This window comes from Dama dama, chromosome 2 (assembly GCF_033118175.1).
Source record: "Dama dama isolate Ldn47 chromosome 2, ASM3311817v1, whole genome shotgun sequence".
Classification (NCBI taxonomy): domain Eukaryota; kingdom Metazoa; phylum Chordata; class Mammalia; order Artiodactyla; family Cervidae; genus Dama; species Dama dama.
In genome coordinates this window covers 13,546,357-13,565,493 of record NC_083682.1, presented here as the reverse complement: position 1 = coordinate 13,565,493, position 19,137 = coordinate 13,546,357, and positions in this window count along the sequence as shown.

Here is a 19,137-nt window from a genome sequence, read left to right as displayed (position 1 = left end):
TCATATCCCGATTTGTGTGGCCTTGATCAAGTCCCTTAACCTCAGTTTCCTCATCTGGAAAGTGGCCATCATGATGATAATTCCACCTTGGAGATTGTATGTGTGCCTGGGAGGAGTGAGTAGCCGTGAGAAGGCTTTTTGAATTCCTGAGTCTGGAACAAATATGAATTATGCTGCCTCTTGTGCTGGCAATCTTCTGTTTAGAGACAACTCCCACCATGCCCAGGGCTCAATATGAGTCAAGCAAAATGACTGCTTTTCTGAACGAAGACAGGGAACTCTGACTGAGCCAGCACTTCTCTTTTCCTGGCTCCACCACGAGCTAAAGAGCTGGCTCGCTTACTCCCCTCCTCATACTTACCAGCCAACCTTTCCTTGCCAAATACTTCTAGCCTAAAATCACACGGCAACGAGTGCTGTAAAGGCTTTTGGTCTCTTGTCAGTTCCCCACATCTCCTAGGTAGCACAGGAAGCTGTTACTTTGGCAACCTGCACAGTCCAATCTCAACCTGTTAAATGGAAGTGTCCCCATGCGGCCCCTCATGTCTAGAACACCAGCAGTTACCTTAGAAACCTTCCAACGCCTGCTGGTTAGTGAGGAAATACGTGTGAACCTGAACTAGCTTTCTTTTCCAAGGGTGATTCCAACCATGCAATGAAGTAACCAGATAGTTAGTCATCTAACTACCCACAGGACTTATCAAAAGCAAAGCACCCATCATGCATTTGTCACTTGCCTCAAAACATCATTGAAATGATCTGCTGCAACAATTTGAAACATTGGCATGTACACTCCAGAAGGAAGACTTTTTTAGATTTCTTTCTTTCTAAGGAGTTTCTGGGGTTGGGATTGCAATTGGAAATCTCACCACACCCCAGTGCTAAATAGTTAACATGGCATGAAAGACAAAAAATCTCATTCAAGGCTTCAGAACTCATATTCTGGATTGAAACCCAAGGTTGACATTTTACCAGCTACAGGACCTTGGACAAAGTATTCACCCTCTTAATTTGTTTCTTAGTGATAAAATGGGATTAATTCTGTAACAGAATTCACTCTTTCACAGACCTTAGCAGGTGGCCATTGCTGTTCACCATTGGCCCTCACTGTGTTACCAGGCAACTGTTGCCCCAAGACCATTAGTGATCTTGCTCTGCCATTGGTTGGTGCTGCAAGTGGCCCCTCCCCAAACAACCAGCTGTCTATGAACATTGCTTAATTAATTCAGCCTACAGTGGATGGAGAGTTGGTTCTCAGGCTAAAGTGAGATAAGAGTTGGATCCCATTCTTTACCTGGGACCCTCCAGCCTCCCTGGCCTTGGGCCAAGGGGTTAGCTGGGGTACACAGGGAACCAGCTTGGGGGTATCCTACAGGGCTCCAGAGTCCTCACTAAGGTCACCCTTGGTCCTGAGTCTGGCCACAAGACAGTGGTGAACATCTCCCCGCTTCCTGTCTCGGGGACCTAAGAGCAGTGGCAGTCTGCCTGGGTCACAGTCTGCAGGACTTGCCCATCCTGCAGACGGGCAGGTGGTGGAGCTTGAGGGGCATTTGGGTCCTGGGAGGCTGGCTCTGTCAGCAATAGCAGCTGGGCACATATGGGGATGTAGCCCTGAGGGAGCAGAAAATTAGGATCTGGTTCCTCTTAACTAAGACCGGGACCTTAGAAGGAGAAAACTGTGCCTTGGGACCATGCCCTTTCATTTCACAGTGGTGAACATTTGTTTGGTAGAGATTTACAGGGACATCATTACCTGCCCAAGACCTGACCTCAGGAACAAAAGATATGACACCAAGAAGTTTGCAACAACTAATCATACCACAGAAAATAAGAAACCAGGCCAGAGCTTCCTCAGATCTACTCTTGACTCTGGCAGGAATCTACAGAGGCCATCACCACACAGGTGAAAGGTGGCGGTACACTTTTAGTGCCACAGTGAACTCTGGATTCGTTTCCTTCCTAGTGCAGGATGCCCACCAGGCCCTCCAGCAGCTGCCTGCCTGGCTTTTGCAGACTCAGCCCTCTCCAGGTCTCTTCCACATCCCACAGAAAAGTCTAGAGAACAAACACAGTCAAAGCTCTCATATCCTCCTGAAAGCAGTTTGTTTGCTGTTTTTTGTTTTTTTTTTAAACAGTCTTTGGTAACATGTTCAAAATCTTGAGTTCTTTGGTTTGGGACTGAAGGATCTGTACCAGAGAACCAGGAACCTCCCCTTCCAGCTGAATCTTTCTCCACTCCCACACGAACGACCGGCTTCACTGGGCACTCTGTTCTCACTGTTGTTGTTCAGTCACTAAGCCGTGTCCAACACTTTGTGATTCCATGGATTGCAGGATGCCAAGCTTCCCTGTCCCTCACTATCTCCTGTAGTTTCCTCAGACTCATATCCATTGAATTGGTGATGCCATCCCACCATCTCATTGTGTCACCCCCTTCTCCTGCCCTCAATCTTTCCCAGCATCAGGGTCTCTTCCAATGAGCTGGCTCTCCCATCAGTTGGCCAAAGCACTGGAGCTTCATCTTCAGCATCATTCCTTCCATTGAATATTGTTCTACAGCTCCCAAAACAGCATTCATGTTTCCAATCACCTGACAAATATTAAACATGGATAAAGATGAATAGGAATGGGATCTTGTCCTCTGGAACTCCCAACACTACTGCTCCTGCCTTTGCTGCTACCATTCCCTCCCCTTGGCCTAGAATTTCTTCCCAGTACCTTCTTCAGGTTGAAGTGGCCTGCTGACCCATCCCTGTTAGCTATCCAGGAATTGTTCCTTCCTCATTCCCTAAAGATGTCTTCCTGTTCTCTGATGGTCCTCAGTGCAAACACATTCCAACTACTATGTAGGAATCAGCATGTTTCTCCAGAAAGACGGGGGCTCCCCAAGGACCCAACCCATTTCCCCCATCATGTCTACACCCCTGCATGGAGGTCAGTGCACAAGGGACTCAGTGAGTGCTGACTGCAAGGGGACCTCCATTTTGGCAGACTTAGAGGAGCAAAGACCGTATTTATCCTCTTGCCTCAAACAACTCCAAACCAGACAAACTGAAGCGTTAGCTGTTGTACATCAAATGTCAGGCAGCAGAGAATGGATTCCTGAGAGGGGAAAGCAACTGAGGTGAGCCTTCCAATTGCTCCAATGCTAGACAGAGTTTCCAACACATGCCACAGGGAGGGGGTATCCAGGAAGAGCCAAACAGTCTCCCCAGATTTGGAAACAAAGAGCTGGGACTCTAGTTAGTTAGAGTTCATAGGAGAAAGCATGCAAAACAAACCATAAACTTTTTAAAAACACAGTGGGAAAAAATCAATTGTGTGTCAGAGAGCTTTGAAACAACTTTAAGAATCCTATAATACATGCAACTGGAACCCCACAGGAAGTTAAAGATAAGAGAATAAAGAAAAGAACTGCAAAACTATTGGCCAAAAATTTTCCATATATGATGAAAGCTTTAAACCCATAAACACAAAAACTCAATTAACTCAAGTACAACAAATATGAGAACTACACCAAGGCACATCATAATTCATTCATTTAAAACAGGCAATGAAAGAAATGTAGCCAGAAGGAAAAAGAGATACCTAATAAAAAATAAATAAATAAATAAGAATGACAGCAGATTAGGCACATGAAACAATGTTAGTCAGAAGATACTGGCACCACATTTTAAAATGCAGACAGATACATAATTGATTCAGAAGTCTATACCCAAGAAAGATCCATTTCAAACACAAGATAAAATAAAGACTTTTGCAGACCCAAAAGCTGCAAGAATTCTTCACCAACAGATCAATGTAATAAGAAATGTGTTTAAAAGGCCTCAAGTCAGAAGGACTTTAAAAGGTAGTGGAAATCTGAATCTATGGAGGCATGCAAAGCACGTGAAATGATAAATATGTAACATATATTTAAAAGTATATATATATATATATATATATATATATATATATACGGATTTCCCCAGAGGTCTAGTGGTTGGGAATCTGATTTGCAATACAGGGAACACTGGTTCAATCCTTTCTCAGAGAATTAAGATCCCACATGCGACTGAGCAAGTAAGCCTGCATGTCTCAAATAGAGAGTCTATGTGCTGCAACTACTGAGCTTGCCCTCCTCAAGTACAGAGTCCCTGTGTTACAAGGAAGATTCTGCATGCCATAGCTAAGACCCAACACAGGCAAATAAAGGAATAAACCATTTTTTAAAAGAGATTTTTCTTATTCTACATGTAAAGTAATAAATCACTTGATGATAGACTGTGGCAAGGTAAAGAGACATTGAGTGTGAAAGTGTCTACTAGTCGTGTCTGACTCTTTGTGATCCCATGGACTATAGGCCACCAGGCTCTTCTGCCCATGGGATTTCCAAGGCAAGAATACTGGAGTGGGCTGCCATTTCCTTCTCCAGGGTATCTTCCCAACCCGGGGATCAAATTCAGGTCTCCAGCATTACAGGAAGATTTTTTTTACCATCTGAGCCATCAACTAGAGCCTGAGCCATCACCTAGAGCCAGACATCCTGGAATGAGAAGTCAAGTGGGCGTTAGGCAGCATCACTACGAACAAAACTAGTGGAGGTGATGAAATTCCAGTCGAGCTATTCCAAAGCTTAAAAGATGATGCTGTGAAAATGCTGCACTCAATATGCCAGCAAATCTGGAAAACTCAGCATTGGCCACAGGACTGGAAAAGGTCAGTTTTCATTCCAATCCCAAAGAAGAGCAATGCCAACGAATGTTCAAACTACCACACAGTTGCTCTCATCTCACACACTAGTAAAGTAATGCTCAACATTCTCCAAGCCAGACTTCAAGAGTACTTGAACCATGAACTTACAGATGTTCAAGCTGGTTATAGAAAAGGCAGAGGAACCAGAGATCAAATTGCCAACATCTGTTGGAATATTGAAAAAGCAAGAGAGTTCCAGAAAAACATCTATTTCTGCTTTACTGACTATGCCAAAGCCTTTGACTGTGTGGATCAAAACAAACTGTGGAAAATTCTTGAAAAGATGGGAATACCAGATCACCTGACCTGTCTCATGAGAAATCGGTATGCAGGTCAGGAAGCAGAGATTAGAACAGGACATAGAACAACAGACTGGTTCCAAATAGGGAAAGGAGTACATCAAGGCTGCATATTATCACCCTGCTTATTTAACTTATATGCAGAGGACATCATGAGAAACGCTGGACTGGAAGAAGCACAAGCTGGAATCAAGATTGCCGGGAGAAATATCAATAACCTCAGATATGCAGATGACAGCACCCTTATGGCAGAAAGGGAAGTAGAACTAAAGAGCCTCTTGATGAAAATGAAAAAGTTGGCTTAAAGTTCAACATTCAGAAAACTATCATCATGAAATCTGGTCCCATCTCTTCATGGCAAATAGATGGGGAAACAGTGAGAGACTTTATTTTGGGGGGCTCCAAAATCACTGCAGATGGTGAATGCAGCCATGAAATTAAAACATGCTTGTTCCTTGGAAGAAAACTTATGACCAACCTAGAGAGCATATTAAAAAGCAGAGACATTACTTTACCAACAAAGTTCCATCTAGTGAAGGCTATGGTTTTTTCCAGTAGTCATGTATGGCTCTGAGAGTTGGATTATAAAGAAAGCTGAGCACCAAAGAATTGATGCTTTTGAACTGAGGTGTTGGAGAAGATTCTTGAGATTCCTTTGGACTGCAGGGATGTCCAACCAGTCCATCCTAAAGGAAATCAGTCCTGAATATTCATCGGAAGGACTGATACTGAAGCTGAAACTCCAATACTTTGGCCACCTGATGCAAAGAACCAACTGATTGGAAAAGACCCTGATGCTGGGAAACATTGAAGGCAGGAGGAGAAAGGGAAGACAGAGGGTGAGATGGTTGGATGGCATCACTGACACAATGGACACGAGTTTGAGTAGGCTCCAGGAGTTGGTGATGGACAGGGAAGCCTGGCATGCTGCCGTCCATCAGGTCTCAAAGAGTCAGACACGACTGAAAGACTGAACTGAACTGAACTGAGCCATCAGATGAATAGCATGAATTTTAAAACTACAATCAAAAAAAAAAAAGTCAGAGCTAATTAACTGATAAAGCATATAAAGGTATACAAGGAACTTCCCAGGTGACTCAGTGCTAAAAATCTGCCTGCCAGTGTTGGATATGTGAGTTCCATCCCTGATCCTTGAAGATCCCACCTGCAATAGAGCAGTTACACCCATGTACCACAGCTATTGAGCCTGTGCTCTAGCGTCTGGGAACTGCAACTACTGACTCCACCTACCATATAGCCCATGCTTTGCAACAGGAGAAACTAAAGCAATAAGAAGCCTGCACACTGCAATGAAGAGTAGCCCTGGCTCATTGCAACTCGAGAAGCAAAAAATAAATAAATAAAACTATTTTTAAAAATAAATAGAAAATAAAAAGTGGACTGGATGGAAAGAACTGCAGGTTAGACACTACATAGAAAAAATATCAGTGTACTTGAAGAAGCAACAGCAGAAACTATGCAAAACAAACCCTAAATTAAAAGAAAACTTGATGGGGTGAATAATTAATTATGTGTCGGGAGAGCTTTGAAATAGTTTGAAGAATACTAAACTACATATAACTGGAGCCCCACAGGCACCTCATTTCCATTCTTTTTAATTTCTTTAGAAAATAATTGACTGTTTAAAGCAAAAATTGTGACACTATATCATGTGATTTATAATGGATGTAGAAGTGAAATGTGTGACAACAACAGCAAAAAGGCCAGGAGGGAGGGAATGAGAGTATAGCATGATTATGTTCTTATTCTACAAGTCAAGCAATAGAAAATCACTTGATGATCGCCTGGCAAGGGAAAGATGCATGCCATGAATCTTAATACAGCCACTTCATAAAAAAGAGTTACAGCTAATAAACTGACAAGCGATATAAAAGGGAATCATAAAAACTACTCAAAGCAAAGCAGTGAGGGGGAAAATGAAAAATGGGAAGAAAGAACATGGGACAGATTGAAAACAAACAGCAAGATGATAGAATTAAACCCATCTAAACTTAACCCCACAGATGCGAATGCAGATTGAAGACATAACCCAGGCCCCAGACGACAGCCGATCCCCATACACTGCACTCTAGAGCAGAAACAGAACCTGCCAGATACCGAGGCCCATGTGCCTGGGCACGTAACAGCAGAAAAAGATTATATGGAACAGTATGCTAGAAGAATTCTATCATACAAAGAATATTCTCTGTTTATAAAGAACTTAAATTAGAAATCAGTGTTCACTGGACAGCAGAAGACTAAGGTGATAGCATAGTGCCGACCTTCCCTCTTTTACTACCCTAATTCTGCCCAGAAGGGAGCAGATAAATTGGCAGAACTTACACATCTTCAGTACTAGACATACCTGACTGGCATTATTTGTTTGATTTTCATGTTTCAGTCTCCCTTCTCCTCTCCTGTCTACCCCATCTTAAGCCGCAGGGGCTGCTCTTCTAAGCCACAGCTAAGTCACTCCATACAAATCTGTATGGTGTTTGCTGAGCCTCCCATAAACCAGCAAACCTTGTTTCTTCCTATTTTGTACTTCTGGTTCTTTTCTGCCAACCCTGGCTCTTGTCCCACCTCCTGGGATCCTGGTCTCTGTCACTTGCAGCTATGTTCCTATACACCAGGCCTCGATTACACCCAATGGCATTCCTTTTCAGAGTGGTCATCATACATGCAAAAAGAGAAAGAGCAGGCAGCTCCTTAGTCTCTTCTCTTCTTCCCTCACGACATACATTCACTCAAAACATGAGTAGCAAGTCTGTTACTTACACACCTTCAAGTTGAGAACTTTCAAAGACGTGAAAGTGCATTTGAATGTCCAAACACGTCAGTTAGCTCACAGGCCTGACACTCATCGTTTTGGTTACATCCCTGACAAGACACTATGCTTTTATGTACTTTACTGCATAGAACTATATGGAGTAGAGTAGTACAGTATCATTCTTTCAAGTCTTACAGACTTTGTAAGAATCTGGATATTTCCCTTTCCTTTAAGGGCATAAACTTTGTAAGAATCTGGATATGTCCCTTTCCTTTAAGGGCATAACCAGAAGTTATAAAATTACTTTCACTCATTTCTCACTGGCTACAATGAAGTCAGAGAAGCATTTTTAAGTGAAAGATAAGCTAGGAAATGAACAATAAGTTGGGTGGTTCTAGACTAGGAATTTAGATATAGTTTTATTACTAAATGAAGAAGGAGACAATTAGGAGTTCGTGTTATATTCCCCTCTTTCAGTGAAGAGAAAGTTACAGTATGAAAACATAAAATGCCCAAATCTCAATGTCTTAATAACTAAGATTTATTTCTCACTCAGACCTGAGCTTAGTAGACAGGGAACTCTGTTCAACACTCACTTTCAGGGACATAAGTAGATGGAGGTTCCCTCTGGATGCAGGGGAAGGGAGTGTGAGGCCAGTTAGGCTCTGGTTCTTAAAGACTTCCATTTTGAAGTGATATGTCACCTCTACTCAAACTCCACTGGCCAATGTAACTTCCATGGTCATAACAAACCTGCGGGTGATGGGTATACAGAGGGGAGGAGAACGTGATCCTACTGCAGAATATTCATGGTGAATAACAAGAGCCACCACCATTCACTCATGTCCCTGTGCTTTGCTCTTCTTTGGTTCTCCCCAGCCTGTTCCTTCATCAACTTTGGCCTCTTAATAAGGATTCAGACGAGATTAAAAGAGAGGACATATACTAGGCTCCACAAATGTGGGGAAAACCAGAAAGGAAAGAAGAAAAGAAAGAATAAAAATTCAAAATCTGTAACAATATTTTTTTAACAATAATTTTGCATTTATACTAATTAGGTATATGTGCACTTTATGAACCAATCCTTAAAATAAAAAATAAGACAAATTTAAAATATAAATGTAATTACTAAACCCAACAAAATAATAAGGCTAAACATACTAATATCAGGATTAAGTTTGGATGCACATTGCAAAAAACTAAAACAACCATACCTTTAAGAAGATAAACTTGTAAAGATTGGCTGAATGGATACAAAAACAAGACCCCTATATATGCTGTCTACAAGAGACCCACCTCAAAACAAGAGACACATACAGACTAAAAGTGAAGGGCTGGAAAAAAATATTTCATGCAAACGGAGACCAAAAGAAAGCAGGAGTCGCAATACTCATATCAGATAAAATAGACTTTCAAATAAAGGAAGTGAAAAGAGACAAAGAAGGACACTACATAATGATCAAAGGATCAATCAAAAAAGAAGATATAACAATTATAAATATATATGCACCCAACATAGGAGCACCGCAATATGTACGGCAAACGCTAACAAGTATGAAAGAGGAAATTAATAGTAACACAATAATAGTGGGAGACTTTAATACCCCACTCACAACTATGGATAGATCAACTAAACAGAAAATTAACAAGGAAACACAAACCTTAAATGACACAATGGACCAGCTAGACCTAATTGATATCTATAGGACATTTCACCCCAAAACAATCAACTTCACCTTTTTCTCAAGTGCACACGGAACATTCTCCAGAATAGATCACATCCTGGGCCATAAATCTGGTCTTGGAAAATTCAAAAAAATTGAAATCATTCCAGTCATCTTTTCTGACCACAGTGCAGTAAGATTAGATCTCAATTACAGGGAAAAAATTGTTAAAACTTCAAACATATGGAGGCTAAATAACACGCTTCTGAATAACCAACAAATCATAGAAGAAATCAAAAAAGAAATCAAAATATGTATAGAAATGAATGAAAATGAAAACACAACAACCCAAAACCTATGGGACACTGTAAAAGCAGTGCTAAGGGGAAGGTTCATAGCATTACAGGCTTACATCAAGAAACAGGAAAAAAACCAATTAAATAACCTAACTCTACACCTAAAGCAATTAGAGAAGGAAGAAATGAAGAACCCCAGAGTTAGCAGAAGGAAAGAAATCTTAAAAATCAGGGCAGAAATAAATGCAAAAGAAACTAAAGAGACCATAGCAAAAATCAACAAAGCTAAAAGCTGGTTTTTTGAAAAAATAAACAAAATTGACAAACCATTAGCAAGACTCATTAAGAAACAAAGAGAGAAAAACCAAATTAACAAAATTAGAAATGAAAATGGAGAGATCACAACAGACAACACTGAAATACAAAGGATCATAAGAGACTACTACCAGCAGCTCTATGCCAATAAAATGGACAACTTGGATGAAATGGACAAATTCTTAGAAAAGTATAACTTTCCAAAACTGAACCAGGAAGAAATAGAAGATCTTAACAGACCCATCACAAGCAAGGAAATCGAAACTGTCATCAAAAATCTTCCAGCAAACAAAAGCCCAGGACCAGATGGCTTCACAGCTGAATTCTACCAAAAATTTAGAGAAGAGCTAACACCTATCTTACTCAAACTCTTCCAGAAAATTGCAGAAGAAGGTAAGCTTCCAAACTCATTCTATGAGGCCACCATCACCCTAATTCCAAAACCAGACAAAGATGCCACAAAAAAAGAAAACTACAGGCCAATATCACTGATGAACATAGATGCAAAAATCCTTAACAAAATTCTAGCAAACAGAATCCAACAACATATTAAAAAAATCATACACCATGACCAAGTGGGCTTTATCCCAGGAATGCAAGGATTCTTTAATATCCGCAAATCAATCAATGTAATACACCACATTAACAAATTGAAAGATAAAAACCATATGATTCTCTCAATAGATGCAGAGAAAGCCTTTGACAAAATTCAACACTCATTTATGATTAAAACTCTCCAAAAAGCAGGAATAGAAGGAACATACCTCAACATAATAAAAGCTATATATGACAAACCCACAGCAAGCATCACCCTCAATGGTGAAAAATTGAAGGCATTTCCCCTGAAATCAGGAACAAGACAAGGGTGCCCACTCTCACCACTACTATTCAACATAGTGTTGGAAGTGCTGGCCACAGCAATCAGAGCAGAAAAAGAAGTAAAAGGAATCCAGATAGGAAAAGAAGAAGTAAAACTCTCACTGTTTGCAGATGACATGATCCTCTACATAGAAAACCCTAAAGATTCTACCAGAAAATTACTAGAGCTAATCAATGAATATAGTAAAGTTGCAGGATAGAAAATTAACACACAGAAATCCCTTGCATTCCTATATACTAACAATGAAAAAACAGACAGAGAAATTAAGGAAACAATACCATTCACCATTGCAACAAAAAGAATAAAATACTTAGGAGTATATCTACCTAAAGAAACAAAGGACCTATACATAGAAAACTATAAAACACTGATGAAAGAAATCAAAGAGGACACAAACAGATGGAGAAACATACCGTGTTCATGGATTGGAAGAATTAATATTGTCAAAATGGCTATTCTACCCAAAGCAGTCTATAGATTCAATGCAATCCCTATCAAGCTACCAACGGTATTTTTCACAGAACTAGACCAAAGAATTTCACAATTTGTATGGAAATACAAAAAACCTCGAATAGCCAAAGTAATCTTGAGAAAGAAGAATGGAACTGGAGGAATCAACCTGCCTGACTTCAGACTCTACTACAAAGCCACAGTCATCAAGACAGTATGGTACTGGCACAAAGAGAGAAATATAGATCAATGGAACAGAATAGAAAGCCCAGAGATAAATCCACGAACCTATGGACACCTTATCTTTGACAAAGGAGGCAAGGATATACAATGGAAAAAAGACAACCTCTTTAACAAGTGGTGCTGGGAAAACTGGTCAACCACTTGTAAAAGAATGAAACTAGAACACTTTCTAACACCATACACAAAAATAAACTCAAAATGGATTAAAGATCTAAATGTAAGACCAGAAACTATAAAACTCCTAGAGGAGAACATAGGCAAAACACTCTCCGACATAAATCAAAGCAAGATCCTCTATGACCCACCTCCCAGAATATTGGAAATAAAAGCAAAACTAAACAAATGGGACCTAATGAAACTTAAAAGCTTTTGCACTACAAAGGAAACTATAAGTAAGGTGAAAAGACAGCCCTCAGATTGGGAGAAAATAATAGCAAATGAAGAAACAGACAAAGGATTAATCTCAAAAATATACAAGCAACTCCTGCAGCTCAATTCCAGAAAAATAAATGACCCAATCAAAAAATGGGCCAAAGAACTAAACAGACACTTCTCCAAAGAAGACATACAGATGGCTAACAAACACATGAAAAGATGCTCAACATCACTCATTATTAGAGAAATGCAAATCAAAACCACAATGAGGTACCATTACACGCCAGCCAGGATGGCTGCTATCCAAAAGTCTACAAGCAATAAATGCTGGAGAGGGTGTGGAGAAAAGGGAACCCTCTTACACTGTTGGTGGGAATGCAAACTAGTACAGCCGCTATGGAAAACAGTGTGGAGATTCCTTAAAAAACTGGACATAGAACTGCCATATGACCCAGCAATCCCACTTCTGGGCATACACACTGAGGAAACCAGATCTGAAAGAGACACGTGCACCCCAATGTTCATCGCAGCACTGTTTATAATAGCCAGGACATGGAAGCAACCTAGATGCCCATCAGCAGATGAATGGATAAGGAAGCTGTGGTACATATACACCATGGAATATTACTCAGCCATTAAAAAGAATTCATTTGAACCAGTCCTAATGAGATGGATGAAGCTGGAGCCCATTATACAGAGTGAAGTAAGCCAGAAAGATAAAGAACATTACAGCATACTGACACATATATATGGAATTTAGAAAGGTGATAACGATAACCCTATATGCAGAACAGAAAAAGAGACACAGAAATACAGAACAGACTTTTGAACTTTGTGGGAGAATGTGAGGGTGGGATATTTCAAAAGAACAGCATGTATACTATCTATGGTGAAACAGATCACCAGCCCAGGAGGGATGCACGAGACAAGTGCTCCGGCCTGGTGTACTGGGAAGACCCGGAGGAATCGGGTGGAGAGGGAGGTGGGAGGGGGGATCGGGATTGGGAATACATGTAAATCCATGGCTGATTCATATCAATGTATGACAAAACCCACTGGAAAAAAATAATAATAATAATAAAAAAAATTATAAAAAAAAAAATAAAAAAAAAAAATAAAAACTTCCTGCTTCATGAAGCAAAAAAAAAAAAAAAAAAAAAAAAAAAAAGAAGATAAACTTGTACCGTGTTCATGGATTGGAAGAATCAATATTGTCAAAATGGCTATTCTACCCAAAGCAATCTATAGATTCAATGCAATCCCTATCAAGCTACCAACGGTATTTTTCACAGAACTAGACCAAAGAATTTCACAACTTGTATGGAAATACAAAAAACCTTGAATAGCCAAAGTAATCTTGAGAAAGATGAATGGAACTGGAGGAATCAACCTGCCTGACTTCAGACTCTACTACAAAGCCACAGTCATCAAGACAGTATGGTACTGGCACAAAGAGAGAAATATAGATCAATGGAACAGAATAGAAAGCCCAGAGATAAATCCACGAACCTATGGACACCTTATCTTTGACAAAGGAGGCAAGGATATACAATGGAAAAAGACAACCTCTTTAACAAGTGGTGCTGGGAAAACTGGTCAACCACTTGTAAAAGAATGAAACTAGAACACTTTCTAACACCATACACAAAAATAAACTCAAAATGGATTAAAGATCTAAATGTAAGACCAGAAACTATAAAACTTCTAGAGGAGAACATAGGCAAAACACTCTCGGACATAAATCACAGCAAGATCCTCTATGACCCACCTCCCAGAATATTGGAAATAAAAGCAAAACTAAACAAATGGGACCTAATGAAACTTAAAAGCTTTTGCACTACAAAGGAAACTATAAGTAAGGTGAAAAGACAGCCCTCAGATTGGGAGAAAATAATAGCAAATGAAGAAACAGACAAAGGATTAATCTCAAAAATATACAAGCAACTCCTGCAGCTCAATTCCAGAAAAATAAATGACCCAATCAAAAAATGGGCCAAAGAACTAAACAGACATTTCTCTAAGGTAGGTATACAGATGGCTAACAAACACATGAAAAGATGCTCAACATCACTCATTATTAGAGAAATGCAAATCAAAACCATAATGAGGTACCATTACACGCCAGTCAGGATGGCTGCTATCCAAAAGTCTACAAGCAATAAATGCTGGAGAGGGTGTGGAGAAAAGGGAACCCTCTTACACTGTTGGTGGGAATGCAAACTAGTGCAGCCACTATGGAAAACAGTGTGGAGATTTCTTAAAAAACTGGAAATAGAACTGCCATATGACCCAGCAATCCCACTTCTGGGCACACACACTGAGGAAACCAGATCTGAAAGAGACACGTGCACCCCAATGTTCATCGCAGCACTATTTATAATAGCCAGGACATGGAAGCAACCTAGATGCCCATCAGCAGATGAATGGATAAGGAAGCTGTGGTACATATACACCATGGAATATTACCTAGCTATTAAAAAGAATTCATTTGAACCAGTCCTAATGAGATGGATGAAACTGGAGCCCATTATACAGAGTGAAGTAAGCCAGAACGATAAAGAACATTACAGCATACTAACACATATATATGGAATTTAGAAAGATGGTAACGATAACCCTATATGCAAAACAGAAAAAGAGACACAGAAATACAGAACAGACTTTTGAACTCTGTGGGAGAATGTGAGGGTGGGATGTTTCAAAAGAACAGCATGTATACTATCTATGGTGAAACAGATCGCCAGCCCAGGTGGGATGCATGAGACAAGTGCTCCGGCCTGGTGCACTGGGAAGACCCAGAGGAATCGGGTGGAGAGGGAGGTGGGAAGGGGGATCAGGATGGGGAATACGTGTAAATCTATGGCTGATTCATATCAATGTATGACAAAACCCACTGAAATGTTGTGAAGTAATTAGCCTCCAACTAATAAAAAAATTTAAAAAAAAAAAAAAAACAAGATAAACTTGATTTTTTTTTCTCTCACTGAAATAAATCGGGAGGTGGGCCAGCCAGACTTTGAGTGGTATCCATCTTCAAGGTTACCTATTGGTCCGAAGCAGCTTCAAGAGTTCCAGCCATCACATCTGGAAACAAGACAGCCTTTAGCAAGACGGTAGGGAAGGAAAGATACTCATCTCCCAGCTGAATCAGCTCCTTGAAAAAGCAGCCTTCCAAGAAATCGCTCTTACATGAATGGTATATCACAAGTCACCAGTCATGACTAAGAGCACTGGCAGGTAGGAAATGCAGTCTTTTAGCTACTGGGCACATTGCTTAATAACAAAATACATTTGGTTTTGAAAGAAAAGCAGATAATAGAGTATTTTGTAAGCAGTTACAGTTAGGCAGTTTTTAGGCTCCTGCCTAAAAGAACAAAACCTTTCTGGATGGATCAGCCTGAACTGCTGGGCATAATGTGGGAGCCAAGAGGAAGGAGCAGCAGTGAGACCTGCTTGATGATCCAAGCAGCATTCCAGGGGTAAAAAAAAAAAAAAGAAAGGAAGACAAACGCGTCATTAGAGCTCTTCTAAGGATTGAATTGGGTATTATACATATCACATGACCGAATTTGTTTTGAAAACTGCTTTTCCAACTCAGGGCCAAACCTCTCTCAATTCTTCAGCTTCTTAAATATCTTGCCTTTGTTACCTCACATTTTGACCGACCTTCTCTCACCTTCCTTACTTCTGTTCACATCACTTTGCCATCCAGTCCACCAGCATAACAAAATCCAGTACTGAGCAGCTAAACAACACTTTTTAGAAGCAGGTAAGAACAAGATGATTATTACTATTTTAATATTTTTTGTTCCTGATCAAGGTCATCTGAAGGACTGAGATGTATTGGAGTAGGGAGCGCTCATATTTCCCCGAATATGCCAACCAGGAATGTGACTTCCTTGGACCTGGAGATGGTGTGTTCACTTTTGTATCCACACGTCTTACAGAATAGTAACTCCCCTACATATGAACAAGTTCCATTTCAAAGGGTGTTCAAAACTGGCCTTACAGACATTGTAGGTTTGAAAGAATGATACTGTACTACTCTACTCCATATAGTTCTATGCAGTAAAGTACATAAAAGCATAGTATCTTGTCAGGGATGTAACCAAAACGATGAGTGTCAGGCCTGTGAGCTAACTGACGTGTTTGGACATTCAAATGCACTTTCACGTCTTTGAAAGTTCTCAACTTGAAGGTGTGTAAGTAACAGACTTGCTACTCATGTTTTGAGTGAATGTATGTCATGAGGGAAGAAGAGAAGAGACTAAGGAGCTGCCTGCTCTTTCTCTTTTTGCATGTATGATGGCCACTCTGAAAAGGAATGCCATTGGGTGTAATCGAGGCCTGGTGTATAGGAACATAGCTGCAAGTGACAGAGACCAGGATCCCAGGAGGTGGGACAAGAGCCAGGGTTGGCAGAAAAGAACCAGAAGTACAAAATAGGAAGAAACAAGGTTTGCTGGTTTATGGGAGGCTCAGCAAACACCATACAGATTTGTATGGAGTGACTTAGCTGTGGCTTAGAAGAGCAGCCCCTGCGGCTTAAGATGGGGTAGACAGGAGAGGAGAAGGGAGACTGAAACATGAAAATCAAACAAATAATGCCAGTCAGGTATGTCTAGTACTGAAGATGTGTAAGTTCTGCCAATTTATCTGCTCCCTTCTGGGCAGAATTAGGGTAGAAAAGAGGGAAGGTCGGCACTATGCTATCACCTTAGTCTTCTGCTGTCCAGTGAACACTGATTTCTAATTTAAGTTCTTTATAAACAGAGAATATTCTTTGTATGATAGAATTCTTCTAGCATACTGTTCCATATAATCTTTTTCTGCTGTTATGTGCCCAGGCACATGGGCCTCGGTATCTGGCAGGTTCTGTTTCTGCTCTAGAGTGCAGTGTATGGGGATCGGCTGTCGTCTGGGGCCTGGGTTATGTCTTCAATCTGCATTCGCATCTGTGGGGTTAAGTTTAGATGGGTTTAATTCTATCATCTTGCTGTTTGTTTTCAATCTGTCCCATGTTCTTTCTTCCCATTTTTCATTTTCCCCCTCACTGCTTTGCTTTGAGTAGTTTTTATGATTCCCTTTTATATCGCTTGTCAGTTTATTAGCTGTAACTCTTTTTTATGAAGTGGCTGTATTAAGATTCATGGCATGCATCTTTCCCTTGCCAGGCAATCATCAAGTGATTTTCTATTGCTTGACTTGTAGAATAAGAACGTAATCATGCTATACTCTCATTCCCTCCCTCCTGGCCTTTTTGCTGTTGTTGTCACACATTTCACTTCTACATCCATTATAAATCACATGATATAGTGTCACAATTTTTGCTTTAAACAGTCAATTATTTTCTAAAGAAATTAAAAAGAATGGAAATGAGGTGCCTGTGGGGCTCCAGTTATATGTAGTTTAGTATTCTTCAAACTATTTCAAAGCTCTCCCGACACATAATTAATTATTCACCCCATCAAGTTTTCTTTTAATTTAGGGTTTGTTTTGCATAGTTTCTGCTGTTGCTTCTTCAAGTACACTGATATTTTTTCTATGTAGTGTCTAACCTGCAGTTCTTTCCATCCAGTCCACTTTTTATTTTCTATTTATTTTTAAAAATAGTTTTATTTATTTATTTTTTGCTTCTCGAGTTGCAATGAGCCAGGGCTACTCTTCATTGCAGTGTGCAGGCTTCTTATTGCTTTAGTTTCTCCTGTTGCAAAGCATGGGCTATATGGTAGGTGGAGTCAGTAGTTGCAGTTCCCAGACGCTAGAGCACAGGCTCAATAGCTGTGGTACATGGGTGTAACTGCTCTATTGCAGGTGGGATCTTCAAGGATCAGGGATGGAACTCACATATCCAACACTGGCAGGCAGATTTTTAGCACTGAGTCACCTGGGAAGTTCCTTGTATACCTTTATATGCTTTATCAGTTAATTAGCTCTGACTTTTTTTTTTTTGATTGTAGTTTTAAAATTCATGCTATTCATCTGATGGCTCAGTTCAGTTCAGTTCAGTCTTTCAGTCGTGTCTGACTCTTTGAGACCTGATGGACGGCAGCATGCCAGGCTTCCCTGTCCATCACCAACTCCTGGAGCCTACTCAAACTCGTGTCCATTGTGTCAGTGATGCCATCCAACCATCTCACCCTCTGTCTTCCCTTTCTCCTCCTGCCTTCAATGTTTCCCAGCATCAGGGTCTTTTCCAATCAGTTGGTTCTTTGCATCAGGTGGCCAAAGTATTGGAGTTTCAGCTTCAGTATCAGTCCTTCCGATGAATATTCAGGACTGATTTCCTTTAGGATGGACTGGTTGGACATCCCTGCAGTCCAAAGGAATCTCAAGAATCTTCTCCAACACCTCAGTTCAAAAGCATCAATTCTTTGGTGCTCAGCTTTCTTTATAATCCAACTCTCAGAGCCATACATGACTACTGGAAAAAACCATAGCCTTCACTAGATGGAACTTTGTTGGTAAAGTAATGTCTCTGCTTTTTAATATGCTCTCTAGGTTGGTCATAAGTTTTCTTCCAAGGAACAAGCATGTTTTAATTTCATGGCTGCATTCACCATCTGCAGTGATTTTGGAGCCCCCCAAAATAAAGTCTCTCACTGTTTCCCCATCTATTTGCCATGAAGAGATGGGACCAGATTTCATGATGATAGTTTTCTGAATGTTGAACTTTAAGCCAACTTTTTCATTTTCATCAAGAGGCTCTTTAGTTCTACTTCCCTTTCTGCCATAAGGGTGCTGTCATCTGCATATCTGAGGTTATTGATATTTCTCCCGGCAATCTTGATTCCAGCTTGTGCTTCTTCCAGTCCAGCGTTTCTCATGATGTCCTCTGCATATAAGTTAAATAAGCAGGGTGATAATATGCAGCCTTGATGTACTCCTTTCCCTATTTGGAACCAGTCTGTTGTTCTATGTCCTGTTCTAATCTCTGCTTCCTGACCTGCATACCGATTTCTCATGAGACAGGTCAGGTGATCTGGTATTCCCATCTTTTCAAGAATTTTCCACAGTTTGTTTTGATCCACACAGTCAAAGGCTTTGGCATAGTCAGTAAAGCAGAAATAGATGTTTTTCTGGAACTCTCTTGCTTTTTCAATATTCCAAC